This window comes from Cydia pomonella, chromosome 8 (assembly GCF_033807575.1).
Source record: "Cydia pomonella isolate Wapato2018A chromosome 8, ilCydPomo1, whole genome shotgun sequence".
Lineage (NCBI taxonomy): Eukaryota > Metazoa > Arthropoda > Insecta > Lepidoptera > Tortricidae > Cydia > Cydia pomonella.
This window is the reverse complement of record NC_084710.1, coordinates 10,157,322-10,183,184: the sequence shown is the minus strand read 5'-3', so window position 1 is coordinate 10,183,184 and position 25,863 is coordinate 10,157,322. Positions and strand designations below refer to the sequence as shown.

At 36.7% G+C, this 25,863-nt stretch overlaps 1 long non-coding RNA gene across 1 annotated transcript in view; it reads left to right on the top strand.

Annotated features, from left to right (window-relative positions):
* Nucleotides 1-234: 234 nt before the first annotated feature.
* Nucleotides 235-25,863, top strand: part of LOC133520525 (uncharacterized) — a 46,378-nt gene continuing 20,749 nt past the window's right edge. The window contains exon 1 of the long non-coding RNA XR_009799771.1: nucleotides 235-711. This is a non-coding gene — a long non-coding RNA (uncharacterized LOC133520525). The remainder of the gene's footprint in view (nucleotides 712-25,863) is intronic.

The following is a 25,863-nucleotide window of genomic DNA, read 5'->3' as shown; positions in this document are numbered from 1 at the left end:
TATATATATATCCTTTATAGCTATATCCGCTAGATATATCGTTTTCACGAATAACATAAGTGGTCTCACCTGACCACTTCTAGATGCTCTGATTCAGAGATGTGACTTATTTGGAATACTTTTATTTAAAATACAAATACAAAATATCTATTTTGTATTTAAATACCTTTTTAAGAAAACCATTTTTAATGTGATCAGTATCGTCGCACATGACCACGAGCGTAGCGAGTTGTTAAAAAAACCGGCCAAGAGCATGTCGGGCCACGCTCAGTGTAGGGTTCCGTAGTTACTCTTCCGTCACAATAAGCTAAACTGGAGCTTAAAGTGTAGTAAATGGTACCTTTCACCCGAGTTAAACAAATAGGCAAATTTGCATAATCAGTACGTAATTAAAGTAAGTCTTTTTACTATGAAGGGAAAACTTTTTGCGATAACTCAAAAACAGCTAAACTGATCATGTCCGCTATAGTTTTCATTTAATGTCTTTCTTAAGCTCTACTTCCACGATTTTTTTCATATTTTTTGGACCTATGGTTCAAAAGTTAGAGGGGGGGGGGACACATTTTTTTTCTTTCGGAGCGATTATGTCCGAATATATTCACTTTATCAAAAAATGTTTCTTGAAAACCCCTATTAGTTTTGAAAGACCTTTCCAACGATACCCCACACTTTAGGGTTGAAGCGAAAAAAAAAATCAGCCCCACTTTACGTGTAGGGGAGGTACCCTAAAAAAAATTAAATTTTTAGATTTTATTGTACGACTTTGTCGGCTTTATTGATTTATATATCCATGCCAAATTTCAGCTTTCTAGCACTAACGACCACGGAGCAAAGCCTCGGACAGACAGACAGACGGACATGGCGAAACTATAAGGGTTCCGTTTTATGCCATTTGGCTACGGAACCCTAAAAAGTGGAATATTTTATTTAAATAGAAAATTTACAACTATTTTATATTTTCCATTTCCAAACTCTTTGATTTCCAATAGTATGTAAAGGAAGTATTTGTATTTTGTATTTAAATACTTTTTATAAACTATTTTTACATTTGCATATCTGCTGATAGTAAATCTTTTGAATATAGTCCCAAAAGGGTCGCAACAGTGTTAAATACTTACAGCAAATACATTTTATAATAGGCGTAGTTTACTATGTATATTGCTATAATTCTTTGTAGAAATTGAACATTTGCTTGTCGGGTGAATATAAATTACCTATAAGGGTGGGTTATTTCGATACGAACGAATATTGAAACGATGGTTAGCATATACGAATTACGAACTAATTAGTATATTGAGATAAATTTTGCTTAAAAATACAATGCAAATATTGACTGTTATACAAAATAACTCGGCCTGTAATATAAAGCACCACATAAGTTACGAGATACGAGCTTTTTGAAGTAAGTAACTGTCAACACTTGTTGTTGGTTGGTTATGTACGAGTATTAAAAAGCTCGTAATCTCGTAATGTCATGTCATGTTATGTTTCGTAATGTTTGCAGTACAATACTGCTGGATTTTTTTTTTTAAAATAATTACGGTGTCATAATTAAGCATAACTCAAAAAAACTTCTTAATGATTATACGGATAAATTCTATATCTGGCTTAATTTATCACCTATAGGATTTACACACTGTACAGGTGAGATTATTGGTAGGCTGTCTTACTTATGGAACATACAATGAAGCGTGTGGCATCGTCGACTGTCGTTGTGTAATTCTGCTGTTAAAACTCGTAGACACTAGGTTTCTAGACTTCACCCTCTTCTACAATCTCTCTTTGGTAGTGATAAATCAAAACGACGTACCTGAGTACTTACCTAAAATTCACAGAGTCCATTTTTCAAATGACTTTCAATTCCGGTCCTCCACGAGCGGCATATCCTATTTGAATGGCCGGGACTGATCTGTGATACTTTCCTCTTTTGAAACCGTTCGTCAGTGCTTAGTACTGTCCAAATAGAAAGATATGTTTAAAAACGATTTTCTAAAGGAACTCAATCTAAATGTCATGTTTTTTTTAACCGACTTCATGATTTATAAAGGAGGATTTTAATGTTTGTTACTTCATAACTCTGTCACTTCTGAACCGGTTTTTTTTTTGTTTGAATTTATATATATACAGATTGGTTCCGTTTTTATCAATTAAATAGTTAACTTCGTTAACCGCTAATCCATTAAAAAAAAGCTAATTTCGTTGAACGTTAATCCGTTACATTTGGGAAGATTTAGTGAAAGTTAACGGTTAATCATTATCCTTAAACCGTAACAAAAAATTGCTATTTTTATACTGATACTTCCGATAATGATCGACTTATATAAATTGTTAGTTTGGGTTCTGGAAGTTAACAGGTTAGAAACAAAAAACCGGCCAATAGCGTGTCGGACCATACTCAGTGTAGGGTTCTGTAGTTGCTGATTTGGTTTCCGTCACAACCTGCCTTAAACGGGGGCTAATAGAGGGGGATATTATTCAAAGACCCTATGATGTTGAAGCGAAACCCACACCTCGCACCATGTGGTTAAAGCGAAAAATTTAATCCCCACTTGTCGTGTCCCTTCCCTACACCTCAGGTACCCAACACATAACGAACAAATAACGAAATTTAGATTTTCTCGGTAGGGCTGACCCTACCGACTAGACCATGATGACTATGATGTAAATATTCCCCAACATGAATATTATATTTCTTGATCTGGATAAAAAATTAATACCTAATTACCTAGTCCCTCAAATACAGCCATGGATTTTCGTCCATACCTATAGCGATATTGGAATGTAATTATGGTTTTAATTTGCACAGTACACATCTAGATAAGTTTTGCAATAGACAAATATGAAACAAAGAGGTGGCCTATCACGTATACTTTTAAAAACTATATTCCCATAAACAACGATTTGCCGGAAAACATTTACTTAATTTTTAAATGAACTTATAAAAAAATAGATTTAAACTTTGAAAACGTCGGCGCGGGCTAAGGACGATTTTCGCGTATTTTATACAACATTTTTATTTCATACAAAGTTTAGATCATTTCAAGAGTAAATTTAAAAATTATGTAAATGTTTTCCGGCCAATCATTGTCTATGGAAATATAGTCTTAAAAAGTGTATGTGATAGGCCACCTCTTTGTTACATATTTGGCTATTACAAAACTTATCTAGTAACCTATGTACTTTGTCACTATTGCACTCTTATGTATAAATAAATACACACACTGCATAGGCGCAAACTATCACGAAAAGTACACAAAATCCAAATAGTACGAGTACTTCTTCTTCTTCTTCATATTTAAGAGCTGTGCTCTTGTCGGTGGAGCAATCTCCAACTCGTCCGACTCGTGCGTGTACGTTCCCAGTATTTATAATTTGTATACTTAAGAAAAACAGTCGTCTCTCGCCCCTAGGCCACTCAAAACTGCTCAAAAAATTAGATTGCTGTGGAGTCAGAGGTCAAGCAAATTATTGGCTTAGATCTTATTTAACGAGCAGACTACAATGTCCAGAAATCTCAAAATTATTATTATTTTCTTTTAATGTTTACTACTCAAATTTTGTATACATATATGTAATTAATTTCTCTAGTTGTCAAATTGTCCATTGTTATGTATTATTTAATGTTAAATTAAGGTAAATTAAGAATGTGCTTATTTAATAATATTAACTCCACAATGTATTTGCATGCTGTTTGAATACAGCTGGGAAAGGTGAAACTATTGTATTTACACTAAGACATGTACACTTTTCTGCAAATAAACTTTTTATTATAGGCCGGCGCTGAGTAATGAAACAATCTAACGATCATATGAATCAAATTTCTTCGCAGTTTTCCCACTAACACGCGCCGGCAAGACATACATCTATATAATTTCGTTTCACTCACGGCACACACCACACGCCGGACTTGTCGACCGGCCCGAACGTACTTGTCGTACTTCATTAACTAGTTTGGCGCGTCGCGGCGCGGTGCGATTAACGGACTTAGAGAAATTTAATGGAAGGTAACGAGTTCGTTAACACTTTTTGAAGTTAACTTAAATATTAACCATAATTAATTACGATTAACGGATTAACAAGTTAATGCCCAGCTATGAATTAGCTATAAACCATTTCCGTGTTACGTGTAACGTTCGCTTACTTACTTAAGTATAACCACTTATTTAAGTTTATGCAGATGGTGAATAAATAAGATCCTACTCAATGGATTAACCAGAAAATATAATAAGAAGAAAATCATGATTTCGGTTTGATGACACAAAAATGAGAAATGGCGCGACTTAGTCGCACGGGGTCGTAAAATGGGGTAGAATTCTGAAAAATCATCATCGGTTAGGTTCAGATGTTATCGCCACGGCGCGGCGATATAAAAGGTGAGAAGCGAGGAAGCGGGGTCGCAGGGAGGAAATTGTCATTTTTCCCGCGGCCCGCGCTAGATGGAGGTTTGCATTTTGAAATGACGTTTGAAATAAATTTCCGCTGCCGATGCCGCCTGCGTCGCCGGGGCGTTCGATTGGAAAATTGGCCCGATAATAATTAATTCCTTCAAACCGCATCCTCTTTCCGAGGCGTTACCCAGCTAGGTGCTAGCTCTGTTTATTTCCGTTCGTTATGTTCTGATATTTTACATCGTGCGGTGACAATTTACAGCATTTGCAGATAATATCCGGTGGAGTACGCCATCACGTGATTTAGGGCTGAATGCGATTGTAACAACAAATAAATAGTATTTGCTACTTTTTATTTAGATACATGCCATAAGTTTAGGCGTTTTGTATTGTAGTTTAAGGATTACAATTACTAATTAAACATCAGACATTTTTTTTGGATGAATGTTTGCTTAAAAATAAAAAATAAACTAGTCAAGTGCTAGTTCGTTTTACTCGCGCACCGAGGGTTCCGTAAAAAACTTTGAATTATCTCGTGTAGCTATAAAGGCGAAATACTTTTTGATCAGTACCCCTAGTGTAAATTTGATCGACATCATAACGTGACGAACGCGTTTGCGTTAAGTCTCATTTTGTATAGGATTTTGAGTTTCCAAAACGTCCCGCTTGGCGCGCTCTTTCTAAATCCAATACAAAATCAGACTAAACGCAAACGCGTATGTCACGTTTCGGAATCGAATAATCTACCTATACCTATACTAAGTATAATTGTGTACAGCGCCATCTATCGGCAAATTGTCTAAGTAATTAGTGCGATTTAATGCACGCGCACGCATGTTGGTTTTTCGAGGAAAACTCTCTATCAAATGAACCGATTTCTAAAATTGTTCTTTTATTTGAAAAGAGGTGTCTTTAATGATATCTTTTAGAAAGTTTACGTAAAGTTGGTTATATTGCAAACTAAATTCGGAAAAGTTTTTTGTTAATTAAAAATATTTACAAAGATCTAGAGGTCTGGTTATGTTTTTTCTATAAAATTAATTTAAGGCAAGATTTTTTTTTCAATTTTAATCTATTCTAAGCTTAGTAGCATTGATCGCAGACGTTTATGCTTATTAAAAATTTGAAAGATACATTGAAAGTATTTTTTATTTAATTTTTTTAATTATTGCCCCGCTTAATATGGAGCATTCCATAGTTAATAAAAAATAACCGGCCAAGAGCATGTCGGGCCACGCTCAGTGTAGGATTCCGTAGTTACTCTTCCGTCACAATAAGCTAAACTGGAGCTTAAAGTATAGTAAATTGTTAACCAAGGGATGAAACGGTACCTTTCACCCGAGCTATTTAAACAAATAGGCAAATTTGCATAATCAGTACCTAATTAAAGTAAGTCTTTTTACTATGAAGGGAAAACTTTTTGCGATAACTCAAAAACAGCTAAACTGATCATGTTCGCTATAGTTTTCATTTAATGTCTTTCTTAAGCTCTACTTCCACGATTTTTTTCATATTTTTGGACCTATGGTTCAAAAGTTAGAGGGGGGGACACATTTTTTTTTCTTTCGGAGCGATTATCTCCGAATATATTCACTTTATCAAAAAATGTTTCTTGAAAACCCCTATTAGTTTTGAAACACCTTTCCAACGATACCCCACGCTCTAGGGTTGAAGCGAAAAAAAAATTTCACCCCCACTTTAGGTGTTAATTTAATTTTTTTTAGGGTACCTCCCCTGTACCCTAAAAAAAATTAAATTTTTAGATTTTATTATACGACTTTGTCGGCTTTATTGATTTATATATCCATTCCAAATTTCAGCTTTCTAGCACTAACGACCACGGAGCAAAGCCTCGGACAGACAGACAGACAGACGGACATGGCGAAACTATAAGGGTTCCTAGTTGACTACGGAACCCTAAAAAGATCAATGTAAATTTTTATAAGCAGAAACGTCTGCGAACGATGCTATTAAGCTGAGAATAAATTAAGGTGGTTCGACTAGGTTACCCAAAGCTTAAACCTCACTAGATGGCGCCACAATTGCAAATTTTGAGTTTTAATTTTTTTGTGGAGTAGTCTTGGTATTTCTATACTGTAAATTATGTTTAGCGCACTCTTTAAATAAATATTGAACTATTAAAATAAACATTGAACACTTCATTGTACAAAAACTACCCCTTAATGTCGACACAATGTTTCTTGACTCTATTTCTAGGTATCACTCACACATTCAAACAGTCGTACTGGGATCCTTGTAGTAGACAATTTGGCACAGCGTGAGTAGGCTTCAATAGCGTTGCAGTATGTACGTGGAAATACATGCAAGAGGATGTGGGTTCGAGACTCATTAATTTTTTTTTGTTATCAGTATTATCAAGTACCTATTATTAATAAATTATTTTATGAGAAATGTGAGCGTTTTTCCATAAAAATATTAAAAATCTGATTCTCACACATCATGATATTTTTGGGTTCTTCCAAGTCAAAATCACTAGCATAATCAATCCTCGTGCTATAAAAACCCGAAAATTTGTATTGAAATTTTAGTTTTACACTGAAATTTCTTTCACACTAAAATGTGACGTAATGGTATGGATATTTTAGGATATCTTTTTTTAATGCTAGAGTGGAGAAGATTCTAAGTAGAATGAATTAAAACATTTTTTTACGATACATTTAATTAAATTACAGTGAGTTACAAAATTGCATGGCCTTCTATTTATAACCATTATAAAAAAAAATGAGATATTTAAGTACCATGTTTGTTTATATTATTGATTTCCCGATATTTTGACACAACTAGAAGTTTCACACAATGCCTAGAGATAGAAAATTATTTATTTATTTTATTTATTGTCAATTTCATTCAACGGATCACATCATATCCAATTTATGTGTTTATGTATTGCATTGTCTTCTACCTAGTTGGTTATTAAATTCTGTTACTGCAATAATCTTTATCTACATAAAATATACCAACGAAAGTTTAATAAAGTATTCTGATGACGTCACAACTCTCGGATTGACACTGTTGACAGTTAGGCGATTAACAACAAATGACAAATATCAGTTGACAGTTCGTATCTTCTACGTGTGTATGTAGTTATGTGTCAAACCATAAACTGTGAAGTCACACAATTTTCAACGAGTGTTTTGGGCGCGAAAGCATCTGTCAAAATATATTTTGTTAATTTAACATATTTAAAACCGTTTTTAGTATAAAAGCTGAATTTTAAGGCAACTTTTAGTTAATATAGAAAGTAATACAAGCGTTTCATAAAATTGGAATACGATTCTCTTTTAGGCCCCAATTCATTATAGATACGACGAGATAAGCGTTATGTGTGGTATATAATTATAGGTCACAAATCCACCACATTATGTCATTTTTTATTTTTTCGGTAGCATTTGTTTTAACGGAAATAAAGAGGTTGCAAATCGAGTAACAGAACTTCAGAACAGATATCATTTGATATTTATCAGTCGCTTTTCGGTGAAGGAAAACATCGTGAGGAAACTGGACTAATCCCAACAAGGCTTAGTTTTACCCTCTGGGTTGGAAGGTCAGATGGCAGTGGCTTTCGTAAAAACTAGTGCCTACGCCAAATCTTGGGATTAGTTGTCAAAGCGGACCCCAGGCTCCATTGAGCCGTGGCAATATGCTGGGACAACGCTAGGAAGAAAGAAAGAAATCGAGTAACAGAACTTAGTAACCAACTAGGTATAATAGTTATGATGTAAATGTCCATATCATGTTGGAGTCATATTTTAGCCAACTAATTATTCAAGATCAATACACTTAGCTCCCTTAGGTATTCGCCTAAGTACAATCTCGAGCAAAATTGAGTTTTATAAAAGTGAACTAGTTTCTAGGTCATATTTTCTATGAATTGGTCATTTTTGTAGACTCCAAATTACAGTTACACTTTTCCTGGTTTTTCGCGGACCAGAATATCGATGATTTTTGTAACTTGATTTAGACGTTGCTATCATTTTCAATCCAAAAACACATAAAATCACAATTCAGAACATGCGGCAGCGTTGTTTTCTATCAAGTACCTCAAGCACCACGGCGGCTACCGGGAAAATCGAAATTCGTCAATTTCGGGCATTTTTCTCTGTCACTCTAATTACGTCTTAGTGAGAGTAAAAGAGAAAGATCCCCGCAATTTGCGAATTTAGGTTTTCGCGGTAGGCCCCCGGTCCTGTCAAGTTTCAGCAGTGTTGCCAGGTGAGCGGAAGAGAATTATCGTACTTGAGTGTCAATATTATTGTACCGTTGAAAAAAATATCGTACGCCAATCAAAAAGGCAGCCCCTAAAAATGTCTAGCAAAATAAGCTTAAATTTCCAATTAATAATAAAAAAAAGACAATTTTCGTCTAAATTGCGCAAAAAATCTGTTTATGTTTGTGTGTTTTTGGGATAGACTCAAACGGTATGCAGGAAATTGAGACACTTTAAACTTTAAACTTACACCAAGGTGCCGAACACCCAAAAGATACTAATTTTAGCCTATTTCTGAGAGAAAGTGTCATATTTTGCTTCAAATTACTAGACCTTTAAGGTGGCATCATCCAAGGCCTGAAATTATAGTACTTTAGTGTACGATAATGCTCTTTGGAACATTACGTCATACCGGGGCCCAAATTATCGTACATGTACGACAATTATCGTACGCCTGGTCACACTGAGTGTCAGTGTCGACAGAGTCAGCTAAAAACGCGTCAAACATCGCAACGTCGCGCCGATGGCCGTCCGAAGCATGGAGTGGCAACGCCGCAATGTATTTGTACACGACATTTGTCACACACACATGAGTAAAATTTATAAAAATATAACGTTGATTATTGCATGATTTCTGTATGAAACAAAGTTTTTCTATTAATTTAGCGCAAATGAATATTCGAAAGTAGATAGATGCGCAACTATTTATGTAATAATATTGTGTAATTAATTAATAAATAGCGATTGTTTTTTGTATGAAAATCGAACCACCTTAAACAGTGAAAAAAAATACTAACTTGGGTGACACTTGAACTAATGGCCTCTGGATCCAGAGGCCGTGAGTTCAAGTCTCACCCAAGGCAGTATTTTTTCCACTTTTAAATTTATTCTACTTTCAAACTTTCAATGTGTCTGGGTTAGCGTTGTTCATATCGTAACTATTCCAAATTTCAAATCGATAGCTTAAGTGTTCCTTTTGTACCTTTTTGTTACGCAACCCTAAAATGTTCGCATATTTGATCAAAATCGTTACATTTTTCCAAGCAAAAGCCGATATCCTTACGCAATACCTCTCTGTTTTTCCAGTCCTGCATATGGGCATCTTGTACATTTTCAAACCGGGCAAGAGAGACTGCGACTAATTACCGGTCGAGGACGAGCCGCGTGCGATTGGCAGCTAGAGCCATGCGTGCGCGACAGCCAGCTTCGCTAATTAATATTGACCGCACGCGACAAAAGATGGAAGCAACACTTACGAAGAAAACGTAACACTTTATTAATTGATTAATGGTATTCACAAAATAAGGATAATGAGTAATGAGAATGATTTTCTAAGACAGTCCCTAGGACCCATTTTTAGGACGGTTTTAGACTAATAATTGCATTAGTTCATTCAAATCAAAAGTAATTTTTGACAACACGCAAGTAATATTATTAGAATGTAGTTTCGGAAATGACCGAGTTAAAAAACACCCGGTGTCCTACTGTAATCTTATAACTGTTATTACCTTCGATAGCACTGAATATTACATCGTGTACATATATGTAATCATGTACCTATACTGCCTATGTATACGTAATTAGGTGTGTATGTGTATACGTTCGACAGGCCACGTGCAAGTTAGGTAATAAGTGAAGCCCTGCCCCAGATTGGGCCGGACGTGCGGTCACTATAATCCTATAAGCCCCAGTTGTCGATCAGTTTTGGCTTAACTTTAGTGTAGTTAATTGGTAACTAAACATAAAAGCGTATGATTACAAATAAAAAAAACGCAAAAATTTATGAGTATGTATATATATGTGAATAGTAAAAATGTGTGTGTATGTAGTTTTAGTACGAACTAAACTCTTTTGAGTCTAAATTTTAAGATCTCGACTCATTTTTACGAAGCTCAGCGCTTAAAATACTTCCGAGTCTTTTAAGTCCAGAGTCGAGTCCTTTGTTGTCTTTTTTAAGCGCAACTTAGATTTGAGCCTCTGATGAAGATTTATCTTGCTTTTATGTACCTAAATAAAAATAGTTGTAGCATTCGTAGTTGTCTGAAAAGGACTCAAGTCTCTACAAAAAACTCGGGACTCAAAGAAGTTACACACACTTTTCAAAGTGACATGTTTTTGCACCGCCTACACTGTTATCTGCTTTGCCTAAAGGTTTTAAGTTCGCCTTTTGTAAAATGTGTTTTCCTATGTACAATAAATATTAAATAAATAAAAAGGACGCGAGCTTCGCCTTCATTACTTTATTAGGTATAAGAGTCTAAAAGCTGAGGACTTAAAGGATTCAAGCCTTGACCAACACTAATATATGAATATAAATATTCGATAATTCAGTTAAAACGTGGTTTGCTTGATACGTAGGTTTAGATTTTGGTTACGAATTCGAAGCCGGATCCTGAACCCGGACCTCGTTTATATGAGGAAATGTAGAGTGTATTACACGGTAGCAAAATCGTTTCTAGCTTAAGATTCCACGGTACCGACGATATATTTAATTGCATTGCAATCCACCAACTATTATCAGATTCGCTAAATAAATCTTCCCTTATTGAACTCATTATCCTACAAAGTAAGTATATAGACGTTTAGAAAGATAAAACGACTATATTTAACAATTTGTCTTATATAAGTAGATATTATAAGTAGAATATAATAAAAACCTTTAAATCAACGGTGATTTCTACTCTAGTGATTTAGTCGCGCCTACATGATTAATAGGGTTTATCTAACTACGTGCACCACTGTACTAATTAAAATTTATAGGTAATAAATTACAGGTTCGATATTCATCTCGACGAAGCTTCTATTTCAGCTCCCTTATGACCCTTTTGGAAAGTAATTCATACAGTTTTTTCATCGAGAAAATCTAAATGTGGACGTGGGCGGGCACGGGCAGGCTAAATGGTTTTTTTAACTTTTGTATTTCATGTTCGTAATTATTTCACCGTTAGTAAAATATAAAACAGTTCTGCTGGTATACCGGGACTCCGATTATGGAAACTCGTTTATTTGCGACATTGACATAGCACTTCCATACGACTGAATTGTCTTTTAGAACTAACAGTAAGTATATTATTAGAACTAACGGAAAATAATATTATTTCCAATAAGCTAAATTAGTCGGTAACTGTTATAGTAACAGTGACGACGTTTCTAAGCACTACACAAGTCGCTCCGTGAATAATTTAAATGGACATCTATGCGAAAAAAATATAGTCAGCGTTTTTTCGCAGAAATAAATTGAATTTCCCAAACCTCTGTCGTGAAACAGAATTACGACACACAAAAGTTGTTTGGCACGGAATAAAATATTTCCCAATAAAATAGATTTCGCAAATACCTACTTACGTTCGATGATGAAAGGAGTTCTAGATACAGAAGTAAGCTTTTACGGATGTTTATATCTAGTTTATATAAGACCAGGAAAATTGTTTAATAAAGATGATGTTATCTGTTTATAGCGGTTTACCAATATGAGTAAGACAGAGTTCCTGAAGGTACGAGTACAGGTACCTACTTACCATATCTCGGGACCATGGGGCCTGGACCTTTGGCAGGTGTGCATGAGTCCGAAGCCCACATCGCAGAGACCCTTTAAGACCAGTTTGAAGTCATGTAGAACGCCTGCTGGAACCCATTCACGAGTACAGCAATAGGCCCTAGTAATAAAAATACAAGTCGCTTTTCGAATAACTAGTTAAATTTTATGTCCAAACGGAATAACAAATTTAATAGACCCGCTTCATAATGTACCTAGTATAGGTTTACATCATTAAATTAATATTGACAGCAAATAATTGTCCAATAGCACGTTAATTATCCGTGACAGAATATTGGGGCATGATTGGCATTTGAGGCCTTATTATGGGTTAGGGTCCGGACGGAATGCTTGGCGAAGAGGGTCCAGCGGCACGTCATATTGAATTCTTAGCTTTTATGATCTTAGAATAACTATAATGCTTGAATAGGGTCCTTTGGACCTTTAAAATGCAATATACAAACTCAACTCTGAAGTGGGTAACTTAAGTAACTTCCAAAACGTGGTAATGTCGAAAATCTAGCATTTTATGTACCTAAGTTGTCTTGGTAAGCGTCGAATCATCGAAACATAGATTTGGGCGTGTCACGCTAGGAAGATGCACTGGTATTGTACACTTCTGAAAAAGCAATCAATGGGAATCAGCGTTAATGAGAAGCACCAATCAGCGTTAGCGTTCTCATCGGGCATCTCACGCACACCAATTCGCGTAAGCGGATAAGCAAAAACTCAAGGTCGTATCAAAATAAGATGAACACCATTTCAAATCATTAAAACGGAATCAGCCCCGAGGCGTTTCTCCGCAAGCCCGTTAGCGCTTCAATCGTTCCAACATTATTAGGTATTATTACAATTAAATACCGCGCCTAAAACTCTCCTAGCACTTCCATCAACATTATAGCGTATAAAAGCCCGCCATTGACACGGAACTGGGTACTAGCATTAATTAATTCCCTTAAATCAAAACAACGACGCTCCAAGTCGCGGCCGCTCACTTTAAATTTAATTGTGGAGGGACGGGGAATGGAAACAAATTGTGCGAGTTTAAGTATAAATTCAGCAAGACATTTACCAAATGAATGAAGATAAGGAACTCGTGTTGTTTAGTAATCGACGTGAGCGAAATTATCAATCGAAATAATGTTGATAGTTAACTGTAGGTATAGACGAACGAGCGAGCGAAGCGAAATGAAGTTCTTACATTCAAACACACGGCTGGCTAGGGGCACGTCCCGGCATTTCGATGTTTTTAAGCTGAACTATCACAGGATAGTTTGATGGACGATATCTTATGTAAGTTTGTTCTAATTTAAATGAAAGTGGGTAAACGTGGGTAATAGTTGAGGGCATTATATTTTAGTCATTAAATTATGATCGATGGAGAAAATATTGAGCTAGAGGATTCTAGAAGCTGGTCATCTTCTTTGCAAGAAAGTACTACCTATGATGAGTTTGGTACCAAATGAAAGTGCTGGGCTTACAAATTTATGATATTGTTTTTAAATTTACGATTCAAAATAATTATCAAGCAAAAAAGGAAATAAAATAAACATAATATAGGTAATCGACATTTGACAAGAAAGATTACGGCTTACCACAGATACAGTTTATTTTAATATCTATGGTGACCTACATCTATCAGTTAAGGGTTTCACAGACATTGCAATAAATCGCACGTGATTTTTGGTCCTTTGTTGACTAAGTAGGTGTGTTCAATTGATCTATCTTTTTGGCGAACCGCGAGTTCCCAGTTCGGGGCGAACTACTAGTTTAGTTTTAGGGGACTATATATATAGTATTGTTTTATGGGGTTAACTTTCCTAAGGAAGGCATAAATTGGGTAGCTACTTCGCTTTACCTAATCTGCTATGGAGCATTAGGGTTAATATCTATTAAGAGAAAACAGTTAGGGCAAGCTACTTAAGGTAAAAAATTCATATGCATTAAAAATTTACTTCTTGACATGTTTGTCTAAAGCAGTACGATGATTGATCCGCTATGTCCGAATGATTTTGTTTCTAATATATGTATAGAAATAAAATCATTTTTGAAACTGTAAGGTATATTTTGGATAAAAATCCAAAAAAATATTTAGCATTTTTAGTCCAAGTAAAGCTTCTGGCGAAAAATCTGTTGATTACATAGCAAATATAAGTGTGAGAAAAAATCGGCCAAGAGCATATCGGGCCATGCTCAGAGTAGGGTTCCGTAGTTACTCTTCCGTCACAATAAGCTAAACTGGAGCTTAAAGTATAGTAGATTATTAACCAAGGGATGAACTGTGGATAGTACGTCTTTTTACTACGAAGGGGAAACTTTTTGCGATAACTCAAAAACAGGTAAACTGATCATGTCCGCTATAGTTTTCATTTAATGTCTTTTTTAAGCTTTACTTCCACGATTTTTTTTCATACTTTTTTGACCTATGATTCAAAAGTTAGAGGGGGGGGGGGGGGGGGGGGGGGGGGCACACATTTTTTTTCTTTCGGAGCGATTATCTCCGAATATATTCACTTTATCAAAAAATGTTTGTTGAAGACCCCTATTGGTTTTGAAATACAAACGATATCCCACATTGTAGGGTTGAAGCAAAAAAAAAAAAAATTCGCTTCCCACTTTACGTGTAGGGGAGGTACCCTAAAAAAAAATTTTATTTTATTCTACGATTTTGTTGGCTTTATTGATTTATATTATCATGTCAAATTTCAGCTTTCTACCACTAACGACCACGGAGCAAAGCCTCGGACAGACAGACGGACATGGCGAAACTATAAGGGTTCCTAGTTAACTACGGAACCCTAAAAATTGGATAACACAAATTTAATGTGCAGTTAGAAATGATTTGTTGGAAAAGAATTTTGGCTAAAAAAATATTTTGGTAAAACAGCAGGATCCCTCGCTTATACAAGTCAAATAGGCCCCGCCGGGTCTATGATGACCGCGGTTATCGGTGTGTGTTGTATAACGCAGCGTCATACGTATGCGAACAACACGAAGCGAAGCGATGCGGCGAGGGTGAATCAATTCAGAGGACACTTCGATAGGTATCAAAATACCTATCGAAGTGTCCTACGTGGCGCGGTTTACATGCGAACATCGAGCAGCGCGGCGCGGCGAGACGCGGCGCGGAAAAAGCAAATCGTTGTTGCATATATGGAAGTGTCCTAGGTGAGCCATCTTGACGGGATTATCCGTTTGATTTCTAGAGTTTTTGCAATACCTAGTCTTTTTGATTAATTGTTTTGTTTCCGCTACCCAAAGGTTGTCTGGAAGAGATTGCTCTTTAGCGATAAGACCGCCTGTTGTCTGCCTCTATTATTAATCAATTGTTTTTCTTTAAGCTGTATCTTTTACTGAGGTGTGCTAATAAAGAGCATTCTATCTATCTATTATTAAATAAGATTTCTTTCTAGCGTCAAACCAGCGCACGTGTCTTACAGACGCGCCCACGTCAGGCAAGGACATCGCATCGCGCGGCGCGCCGCATCGCTTCGCGTTGGCACCGAGAACGCTCACAGGCACTTGCATACGTAACAACGATTTGTTTCTCCCTCGCCGTCTCGCGCCGCTTCGCATTCGCGGTAAATTAGCTTAGCGTGGGCCGCCGCCCCGCGCCGCTTCTCTTCGCATTCGCAAGTTGCTCACTTACGTAAGACGCTGCGTAAGATAGAGCAAATTATACTTACTTGTTGCCATCGGCACCGATTGGAAGTTGAGTAAGATTTCCTTAAAGTTGACAAAGAAAACAACATACATTTTAATCGATAGGTTTTTAAAAACAAATATATTAGTTTTGATTAGGTGAATATCGATTTTTGAAAATAATCGCCTCGAAAGTCCAGGAACATGTCCCCCCCCTCTCTAACTTTGAACCAAATATATAAAAAAAATTTAAACGTACAAAAGATCAAGAAAATATGGCGTAATAAATACTTTCCGCGAAAATTATTTTGAGCCATTACCGATTTTTTTCCTGAAAAACTCCCATTTTTATAATAAGGAAGTAAGGGCCGCGAAGGTAGGTATCCCCTTTTGATTGTAACGATTGTATGGCTTTTCCATATTGTATAAAGGTACGGAACCCTCCATTATGCGTAGCCCAACACGCACTTCACCTTTATTTTTGAAATCAAAAAAATGACAACAAAAAAAAAAAAAAATCTCCTTTATCCAAAGGAATGTCGAGACACGAGAACAAATGTCGAGTTTTTAACGTTCGAAAACCTATCTATTGCTGATCATCAATAACGTCCAGTGGTTTTAGAAACTACATATGTCGATCTTATCCAGCCACCATTCCAACTTTACGCAGTCTTTTTTGTTGAAAACTGAGCTCAACGACGGGAGGGAGGGGTGTTAGGGTCGGCAACGCGCATGTAACTCCTCTGGAGTTGCAGGCGTACATAAGCTACGGAGACTGCTTACCATCAGGCGGGCCGTATGCTTGTTTGCCACCGACGTAATATAAAAAAATATTTTAATAAGGTTTTTTACTCATTGGTATTGTATTACATAATGTACAATTTTTCAACAGGAACCCTTGTATTTTGCAACTTTGTTCATTTTATCATTAATACATTCCATCTTACTCTAACCCATCGTATCTTATAATAATTATAATATTTGCAAAACATTAAATACATAATTACATTGCGTAACATAACTTAATCTTTATTGACAGAGGTACGTACTCAAATATACTAACATATGAAAAACTTGTTCGCGTTATGATTAAATACTGGAGTTTATTATGAAATCAGTTAATTAATACCTCTCAAGGGAATGGGTAAGCAATGCCGTAACTTATACGAAATTATTAGCTTTACGAACTTACTTCATTATTTTGATTTTAAACTTCTTATTGTAAGGGGCGAGTTTGGAAAATAGCAAGTGTTATTAGCTTTTACCCTATCTTACTATAATTTACTATAGTATAAGGGGACGTAATACGATATGATCTTTTGAAATAACTATTATAAAACTTCTTTAAATTTCATAAATAAAATGTAAAATAAGATGACTACGAAATGAAATACTTTTAGAGTATTTTTGTTAAACTAAAAAAAACACGTAATAAATTTAAGTTTAGATTGTTTTATGGATATAAACAACTTAAGCTTAATGTCATTTACTGCGTTTATTCTCTCATTAAGTAAATTTTTATTTAAAACTGCACGATAAAAATGGAGGTATAATAATAATACCTATGAACATAATTAATTTATGTTAGCCTGTTAGGTACAGTCGCAATGAGATATATCAAGGCAGCCAACAATTATCTGAACACACCTCTAGTGTACAAACAGGTAGAAGTATACAGGAGCAAATACCTAGGGACTCCGTGCACACTAAAAGAGGCAGTTAGCAACTTGAAAACATTGCTAGGCTTCGTGTTGGAGCTGGGGTGGTTACAGTAGTGCTACGTCGTTTCACGCAAAATAGGCACAATGGTTGTCGACTTGCGGAAAATGCCCAGAAGCACTAACAAACTAACACCTCTACTGTCAAGGCATTTTTTGAGGCACTGTACTGTATGGCGACTGTTGGTAGGTACTTAATAATTTTTATTATCAAAAGAATTTAAATTGACTATTAAAACGATATGTGTGTGTCTAAATTCAAATTATACTTATGCATTAATCGTAATTTATAAGTCTAACCTTCCTATACCAATGCTAAAACTATTCTATATAAATCGTCTGGCAACTCAATTTTAGTCATGAGGGGTCGATATCCCGAATTCGCGCCTTTTTCTACTGACAATTTACTTTGCCTATAAATTTTGTCGTGGTAAAGAGAAGCCCAGCTCAAAATATTTTTTTACAATATAGCGGTACGTTGAGCGGTGGCTTGCGTTCCGGCATAGAAGTATTTGATCCGTGAATACCGCCGCGTTCCATTTACTTTCCCATTTCGCAGCAGAAATGGTCGCAAAACTCTTTGTCAACATATCTATATGCGGATTGTTTGTTTCAATGCACGTTACAAATATAATGAAGGCTACATCCAACGACAACAAAATTGAATTTGAATTCTATTTAAATTAAATCTGATTACGGATTGGTATCATATTGATTCGTTCGCTAAAAGTGTAACCCAGGGCTATCGCGACGCATGGATTTGATACGAATTTAAGCACATTGAATTGGATTTTGATGTTTACGTAGACAATATATAGTAAAGTTTAAGATTAGCATTTTATCATAGCAGAATTCAATGTCGAAATATTAATAACTTGATCTTAACATCTATAACCCAAGTCCCAATCTTAATGCGGAAATATAATATACTAACACTTGACCCTACTCATAGTGTTGTGTTCCTGCCGGTGAGTAAGGTTGCCAGAGCTCAACGAGGGGGGTGGGGTTAGGGTCGGCAACGCGCACGTAACTCCTCTGGAGTTGCAGGTGTACATAGGCTACGGAGACTGCTTACCATCAGGCAGGCCGTATGCTTGTTTGCCATCGACGTAGTATAAAAAAAAAAAACTACAATTAATATTGGAAGGAAAAATTGATGGCAAGAGGGGAAGGGGAAGAAAAAGAATTTTCAATTAATAAATATAAGAACCATGTAAAGCGTAAACTTATTTTTAAAGCTTATTATAGCACACAAGACTACATGAATGATAAAACAACGTGGGATTAATTGTGATTCGAAATTATTAATTATTTATTATATTTGAATAATGATAATGAAATGGATATTCCAATGTATGTATATATTTCTTCCTTTGTTGTTTTTTTTATTTGTTTATTCTAGAAATATTCTAGATTAGTATTTCTAATAAAATTGTTTTATTTTTATTTTATGTTTGACGATATTTTGTGAAATTCTTAGTATTAAATTTGATCTGTATAATAATTCAATAGTATTATGGAATAATATTTACATCAATAAATTGCTCTGATAATTAGCTTAAGATAATTATATGTAATACTGTCTTACTATTGATAAGTGCTTGTTGCTAGGCCTACATGAATAAAGTATAAATCTACTTTGAACTTTGAAGGATTGACTGGCTTGAAAACATTAAAAAATGCAGTCATATTGGCAAAAATAGCTTAGAGCAGGAGAGAGATGTCAAAGATGGTCGCTGACGTCCGTTACGGCATGGCAAATGAAGAAGAATAGTGAAATACACCCTGAGTTAAAGTTTTGTAACGATGTGGCCGCTCCTATAAAATATTTGGGTGCGCATGTGTTAAGTACATCGTTGAAATAAACCTAGGATTCGGTTCAAAGGTTTGTTATAGTTAATCGTAACCCAAATGCATGGATTAGCTCTCACTGGATTCTGTATTTATGAAGTGTGTATGATGACACGCAAACCACTCATCAGCAGCACAACGTACTTCGCACGTTTTATTTGCGTCCACGACGTTTATCACCAAGCGCTAAAAAAAAACAATAAAAACCGGTCAAGTGCGAGTTCGACTCAATAAGGTCGTGTATAGGATATTGTTGATACTTTTTCCTACTCCTCTACTGTTATCTGTCATTTATGCATTCATTAACACGAATATAAGAACATACATAAAAGATTTCAAGAAAAGTCTATATTGTCTATTCCTCATAAAAGCTCTTGTGCTTTTATAAGCTATAATGTTACTGCGATTAATGGCTACCAACCTAACAAAACCAAAACGAATACAGTTTTAAACTAAGTGTATTGCTGCCAACGTACAAAATATTCATTTGGTTGCATAGTAAAAATAATTACTTCGTAAGTCAGAAACACGCATGTGACACCCGTAATATAGCAACACCCATAGACTACGAAGACCGCTTAGCGTTGCTTGTTAGTCTCCGTAGGCTACGGTGGCCAAAATTGAGAAAAAACTGTCCAAAAAATTAATTTAGCAAGTAGCAAGTACCAGGGCCTCATGAGTTACGAGGAGGTGTCGCCGACCGGCCGGCCGCGGCCCGGGGCGGGTCGGGCGCGTAACAAGGTATGCTCGCGCGTCTTGGCTATATACTTTTGCTGTAATTTGTTTACCTAAATTAAGATTTATTTTTGTTGACTCGTAGGAAAAATATGGTATGCAACGTTGTATAAGTAGGTCAAAAAATTCTCGTGGCGTATTCCTTTACAATGTTCGCCTACGCCTTCGGCTCCGGCTCACATTGTAACTCACGCCACTCGCCTTTTTTGACCCTTCTTATACCACTGTTGCATAAAATACTATTTCCGTATCGATATTTTTACTGATATTATTTTATAATGTTTTTATCGCTATTTGTACCATCACAGCACTATTTTTATTATAATTATAAATTATAACGTTTCACTTAGGACTGACTATCGTTATAAATAAATAAATACTTGTGGACAATCTTACACAGATCGTTCTAGTCCCAAACTAAGCAAACCTTGTACAATGGGTACTAGGCGACGATACACATACTTAAATAGATTAATACATATTTAACGATATACACAGAAAACACCCATAACTCACGAATAAATATCCGTACTTATCACACAATCGACTGCCCTTCCTGGGATTCGAACACGATTATATTTTTAAATCACCGCGTTTATGTAATATAATATTTTATATTATATTTACCTCTTTAGAGAGACATAAACTGTGAAGTCTAAAAGACGCCGCAAAAAACATGTGTTATGGGATCGAGGATTTCTTTAATAATGTTTAATTTTTATTTATTTATTTATTTGTAATAACAAATAGCTGGATTAACAAAACACAACTATATCAGATGCGAATTCAGATTCAGTTTTAGATTATTTGTTGGCGATAAGCAGGTGTATAATGTGTACATACATGCGCATGAAAATACACGTACCTAATTTCCAATATATACATTCATTGGTCTAATGTATGAAGTTCATCTATTTTATTAGAACGAAGTTCCTTATCGGACGGCACGGACTTGGCAGATGGAGGCTATGCGAAAAGAAGTGTAAGATTTTTCCGTCATAACCCAGACGATTGAGAAAGAATGACGATGAGGAAGACGAACACGGACACGGATACGTGTCTGTATGAACACGAACACGAAAAACAGCATGAGCATGAGCATGAACATGAAAATTATGTCCTCTAAATAATGTGTAAAGCACTTCCTTTCACTTATTGTCCTATGTCCCCTAGATGGGGCAGAGGGCGTCCACAGTGCGCCGCCATCTGGATCGGTCTTGAGCTTCTTGCTTGAGTTCGCTCCAAGTCTTCCCAATAGCCTTCGCCTCTGCAATTATAGTCCGGCGCCAGGTCTGCTTTGGACGGCAACGTTTCTTTTTTCCTTGGGGATTCCAGTCTAGGGCTTGCCTCGGTATGTGTTTAGGATCCCTTCGGAGTGTATGCCCAATCCAACTCCATTTCCGGCGCTTGATCTGCTGGTCGATCGGGGTCTCATTGCAGCATCTCCAGAGGCTGGCATTAGAGATTTTCTCGGACCAGTATACACCGAGAATGCGGCGGAGGCAGCGGTTAACACAGAGTTGTAGCTGGCGCGAGATGTCTTATGTAACCTTCCACGTCTCGCATCCATACAGAAATACGGTTTTTACGTTTGATCGGAATATTCTGAGCTTGACTCTCCGAGTCAGTTTACTTGATTGCCATACGGGTCGGAGCAGTGCGAAGGTTGCTCTTGCTTTGGCTATTCTCGAAGCGATGTCTTCTTCGGTCCCTCCAGTTTCTGACACGACGCTCCCGAGGTAAGTAAATTTGTGGACTTGCTCCACAGCCTCTGTGCCAATAAGGAGCGGCACGGTACTTGCCGCCCTGCACCTCATCTCCTGGGTCTTCCGGATGTTAACTTTGAGTCCCGTCTTCATTGCCTCACTTCGAAGGTCGTCCAGCTTGGCTTGCATATCAGCGCGTGTGTGGCTCAGCAGGCATAGGTAATCGGCATAGTCCAGATCTTCTAAGACGTTGGAGAGTCCCCACTCTATGCCGCGGCGCTTATTGTTGATCGTGTGATGCATGATGCCATCGAGAACAACAAGGAAGAGGAGAGGAGAAAGAAGACACCCTTGTCGCACACCCGCATTCACTGGAATATCCTCCGAGACGAGACCATTGTGCGTCACTCACAAGAGTAATTCTTGTAGATAGCCTTACTGAGGTTGGTGATTGTGTAAAGCAGTAAGTGTCAAATGCTAGCAAAGTTATTTCCACCTTTGGCGTTAACACTTGAATTGTGCTTGAATTCCGTCACGACCCTTTCTTATATTCGTTTCAACTTTCAACCAAGTGTTCCACGAAACTCACGCATTTTTTGTTATATAGAAACATTATTCTGTGAATGTTTTAATTGTCTACCTATTGGTTTATGAGCGCCCTGAAGGGCAAAGACGGACGGCGGAGGCTTAGGAATAGGGCGTCGTTGGCAGCCATCGGGTGTGATACCCTAATTATGAGATCTAAGGACAGGCTAAGGGTGTGAGATGGAATTAAACCGTAAGCCTCGTGGTGCATTTATCTTATACCAAAACCCTAATTTGGTATAAGTAAGATAATATAAGATTTCTTTATTGTCAAAGCTTAGTATTATTTTGTATATAGGTCTTATAAATATCACAAAAGTCATCAGCTAATCTAATACATGCAAACGTAAAACAATAACATTGAAATATATTAAAAAAATTAAGAGGGTGTGCCACGTGCATGCATCTTACATGCTGCATCTAATGGCGTAGTGATTTGCGAGTTAATCGTAACCCAAAACATAGCCGGGAAATATTTATAGGGCCTGCCAATTACGAATTCGTACGACAGCTGCGCTCTAATGGAGTATTTCGTAGTCGCTCTAGCTTCAAATGAACGGGCGTCGCAGATGTGCGACGTAGGCGAGGCAGTGGCGCAATAGGCTATAGTTCCTAACCAGTCAAATCGCCTACTCTTAATAAAACGTCTACACTATTTGCTACTGTGAAGTTAGTAGGCAAATGCAACTTGTTACAATGAATCCATCTTTAACTTTTTATTGTTTGGTGGTTGTGATTTTAGGACCATGACTTGGTCGCGTTTTTATTCCCTTTTAAGAACTGCGTCACTTTTGCACTTGCCCACTTCTTAGAACGTGACAGGTATGGTGACAAACGATAAAACGGCGACCATCTTAGTCCTACCCGCATGCCCGCGTAGCCAACATGCCAATCGTTAACGCTCCGTAGCGAATGAAACGCAACTGTCACTGTTGTACAAGGGTGATTGACAGTGATGATTTCGCTACGCTATGGAGCGTTAAGGCATGTCGGCTACGCGGGCTGGGCATTTCCTCGGGGTTCTTTGATCTCTTAAACAGTTTACCGAGTTTGATTGAGAATAATTTATAGCCGGTCAAACATGGTTTGTCATAAGAAAAAAGCGCGAATTTTAATATTCATATGGGATGATAACCTTTCGCGCTTTTTTAATTTGCCGCTTTTTTCTACTGATGGAAATGGCTTGACAGACTATAACATATTCATTTCTACCAATATAAATATCATATGCAAAAGAAAGAGATGCCTCTTGTATTAAGATCTTCATCATCTTGTATTAGATTCGAACCCGCATTTTTAGGGTTCCGTACCCAAAGGGCCTGTCACCAGGCTTTATCTCATGAACCGTGATAGTTAGCCAGTTGAAATTTCTAATGTATTTCTGTTGCCGCTATAACAACAAATACTAAAAACAATAAAATAAATATTTCTCTCCAATCTTGAGGTTCTCATCCAATCACCGAAGTTAAGCAACGTCGTCGGGCGGGGTCAGTACTTGGATGGGTGACCGATTTTTATAGATAATGGTACGGAACCCTTCCTGTGCGAGTCCGACTCGCACTTGGCCGGTTTTGTTAGATTTTACGGCTGACGCCATAACCCTTAGGCCACTAGGCCACACTGGTACTCATTGTAATTTTATAAATACCTACTGAGCAGGCACCTACCAGGTATCGCTCGAAGCATATGGCTTACGCCGCATTCAAAAGTGGCGGAACTTCGTCTCGTCTGCGAACGTTTTCTTGCATGTAATTTTAATTTTATTCGAAGAAATCAAATTTAGACGAATCTGAAGCCCGGATTATTTGTAATAAAGGGGTGCCATTTAATATACCTCTTGAATTTTAAATGTTAATGCAGCTACATGCTTAACGAACTATGAAACAGAATAGCTAAATAGGCACCCTGAAGTTTTTTTTCTGCGCAGTGTAACGTTTATATATTACCATAAAAACTCGTTTTAGTGAAAACGCGTTTCCCTAGTTTAAATTAGTTTTCTGCAAGGCCTAGGCGAAAATAGTTTTAGCCGGGATTTTCTAGTCAAATCTAGTTTTCGCAAAGTGCCTTGGATAAAACTAGTTTTGACTTACTGTTCTAATATTTATTTCAGTGAAAACTAGTTCTGAGTAGACGATACACATAACACAAAAAAAGTTTATTTTTATTTTTTATGTTGACATAATATAAAATATTAATTAGTATAAAGTTGGTCCTGGCGCTTGCTGGCTGCTGGCTGCTACAGCGGCATGCTCGCTTAGCTCGCTCGGTTTCGTGGTTTGGTCATGATTAACCTAACACCGCATCTATTTTTTGACTCTATGAAGCCGATGGTCCTGGGTTCGAATCTCGGTAAGGGCATTTATTTTTATGATGAGCACAGATATTTGTTCCTGAGTCATTTCTACGTGTTTAAGTATATATATATTATATATACATATCGTTGTCTGAGTACCCACAACACAAGCCTCCTTGAGCTCACCGTGGGACTTAGACAATCTGTGTAAATATTTATTTATTTGTTAATTATTTATATTGAGCAATTTTCGATGTATAAACGTGAGTGACCCGTTTTAAAACATTTATCATATTTTAGTAGCGACGCTATCGTTTTGAATTAGTTAAATGGTTACGGTATAGGGGAGAGTGTGGAAAATTGGGAGCGGCAGGTAATTAGAGAGAGTGGGATAGGTATATCTAATGGCACAAAAAACCATGAGTATGTTTAACATAAACATAAAGAGGCCTTCGCGTGCCTAAGCAACTGTAAGATTCGGAAGCTATGCACATGTGGTCACAATTAATCGAAAGAAATATTTTCAACTTATATAATAATTTTTATGATACATTATCATAGATGTAAGCATGGATTTTTTTTAGTTGAAGATTTCAACTATTGTTATTAAATATCTTGTATATGGTATCTGCTATTAAACCCCAGGTGGTTTCAAGTTCAAATCATGAGTGATGCTCATTTTGATTGCTATTAATTACTTGGTGTAGTTAGCAATTTAGGAATTAAGAACGTTCCCATTCGAACGATTCATTAACATTTACTGATTGTGTAGGCTTGGTCCTGCTCACGTCTCATGAATCATCCTGTATATTTTGATCTATGGTCTTATGGTCTATGGTTTATATGTCAGCAGCAGCATGGTTGCATTTTATCACCTGTCACTATGAACTGCGTGGCGGTGGCGCCGCGCCGCCGACCGGGCCTGTTACAGCGCGTGCCACGCTCGACACGCTCCTACCGCGCGCGCAATATCTTTACTGCACTTAATGCTCATTCAGTACGAGGAGGCTGACATGTTTGCCGGAAAATTTGCCCAATTATGTTCGACAGTTCCTAAATAATTTGAATGAATCATGATTTGTTTTATTAGTTTTTCTTTATTTAACTTTATTTAGTATTTTTTTTTGTGAACGATAAATAATTGTAAATTCTTATTTGACTATTTCTCTCTCTGACATATTT